Consider the following 2,346-nt stretch of genomic DNA (forward strand, 5'->3'; position numbering starts at 1 on the left):
CCACTGTAAAGTCAAGGGCACCATCTCATACAGTTCTGTGTTCTTCTGGGAGGGAAGCTAAGGCTGCCTTATAACCCAGTAGAGGTACTGTAGCATACAAAAATAAGAAAAATCAACATTATTACAGGATTCTCTGTCATAAACATCCAATAAAACACAATTCTGGTCTTATATATAGTAGTAGCCATAGATACACATTAGGGCTTCCAAGAAGAATCTAGTACCCAACAGTCTGCTTTTATATTTGGGCTTATGTGAGCATAAAATAACCACATTTGGGCAAACAAGCTGTTTTATTATTTCTTTTAAAACTACAGTGCTTAAAAATGATGTAATAATTTCAATACCTGGCTTGGACATTTCCGGTTTTGTTTCCAAGCCTTAGCTATGGGTGAAACTGTTTTGGGCTATGAAGATGGATTAGGGCATCTTGCAACTCATGGTGCATTTGGTTCAGCTTAGTTCTCGTGTCCTAAGCAGACAGACTGACAATTAAAACTCATCAGTTTTATTTTCAACATACTTTAACATGGATTCTATCCCTTGGGCTGAGCTCCAGATCTTCCTCAGTACCTCACACTCTCTCTCATTGGCCTGTTCCAACTCCAACTTAATATTACAGCGAACAAGGGCCTTAGATTCTTCCAGTACAATTTGATTATATGAGGCAAGCTCCTTAATTTGAATCATAACCTCTTGGGTGAAAGTTCCACTCAAAAATACCTGAGAGACCAGGCCTTTGGCACATGACTCCCGTGCTGTCAGCTTTCGCCCAGCAAATAACATTTCATTGGCAGATGCTTTACCCATCATTTTTTGAAATGTAATAGTTGAACAGCCATCTGGACTCTGTCCAAAGGTCATACAAGGGGTTTGGAACCAAGCCTTTTCATTAGCCCACACGAGATCACAAAGAGGCAGGATGGATGCACCTAGTCCAATGGCAGGGCCATTGACTGATACAACAATAGGCTTTTTAAGTTGAATAAAAGTATTCACAAATTACTTGATGGTGTCCACCATTTCAAGGCTTGCTCTGTTTCTGTCATTCCTTAAGTGTGTCACAAAGTACCCAAAATCAAGACTGCAACAAAAGACAATTCCAGCTGTACTGAACAGCACGAGCTTGCTGTCATCCACAGCAGCACTATTCAGAGCTTTAACCATTTCTTTAATTGCTTCTGTATTCAGTGCATTTTTTTTCTGTTGATCTAGTTGATAGCACTATCTGGGTGAATCCATCCTCTTTCTTCACTACAATGTCTCTGTATGTGCTGGCACTTTCTGTTAACCTTACGGTAAAGTACGTCTTCTTGATAAAAGGCTGGTCTCTGCTGTCATCAGTAATATTTCTTTGCCCACCTTTCACCTTTGAAACTGAGGTATGCACCTCTGTTGTTCCATTGGCTGCTAATGAGTCTATTAATACCACTATACCTTTTTGGGTAACTGAACCTGTGGCCATGGAAGCAGTAACTGAGCCAGACATCTGTGACATTGGTGGGTGTATCTGAGTCTTGTTCTCTATTCCAGTTTGTTCTGCACCAGGACGTGACAAATTGTCCTGGAGGAATTTCCCTTCTGTCACCTTGAAGACCACCGTGTCCTACTGATCTGCTGCAACAGGGTCCAGTTTCCCATGTTTCTGAAAGCCACTCACAGTTTTCTTGTTGTTAAAGGGGCTGTCAGGTGCAAGGATCTTAATAGTTGAATTTATTATCTCCATATTCTGTGTGTTGGAGAGAATTGAAGCTGCCTTCCTCCTAACGATCTTGCTGGCAGCAAATAACTTGCTATTTTTGGATCTGTGGTGTCTATCAGTCACTAGCGTTTTAGGAGAGTTCTTAGAATAGCTCGCTTTTGTAGATCTGGAAGTTCTTCTTCTGGCATTGTTTGAAAAAATTCTACTGGTTCTAGTCCATGTCAGTTTCTTCCGTTTTTCAGTCTGTCATCTATTAAAATCATGTATACATTTTTCACAGTCCGTGAGGTGCTGCTCTGGTTCCCAAGTGTCATCCTGTTTGTCCTAACCTTTCCACCGAATCAAACACTCTGTATTCCCATTTTTATCTTGTCTTTTGTCAACAATACTTTCAACCTCAAACTCCTGGGAAGCCATGAGGAAAGACACAGGATTGGAGCAGTTGCTGTGCCAACATTGTTTCAGTTGTGTCTCTACATAGCCACTCCTTTCTGCCTCCAGTTCTTCACCAGCTTCTGCGTATGGATGAACCTCTTCTATTTCGTCACCACTGGTGTAGTGAAAATTGTGTGAAATAGCAGCTATGCTATGGTGCATGAGAGCTTGCTCAGTAGCCTCAGGTGAGAGTAGCTAAATCCACAGCC

The 2,346-nt window shown here is 41.4% G+C and overlaps 1 pseudogene; it reads right to left on the bottom strand.

Annotated features, from left to right (window-relative positions):
* Positions 1–492: 492 nt before the first annotated feature.
* Positions 493–2,119, bottom strand: LOC129025856 (testis-specific chromodomain protein Y 1-like; annotated as a pseudogene).
* Positions 2,120–2,346: the final 227 nt, after the last annotated feature.

This window comes from Pongo pygmaeus, chromosome Y, assembly GCF_028885625.2.
Source record: "Pongo pygmaeus isolate AG05252 chromosome Y, NHGRI_mPonPyg2-v2.0_pri, whole genome shotgun sequence".
Taxonomy (NCBI): domain Eukaryota; kingdom Metazoa; phylum Chordata; class Mammalia; order Primates; family Hominidae; genus Pongo; species Pongo pygmaeus.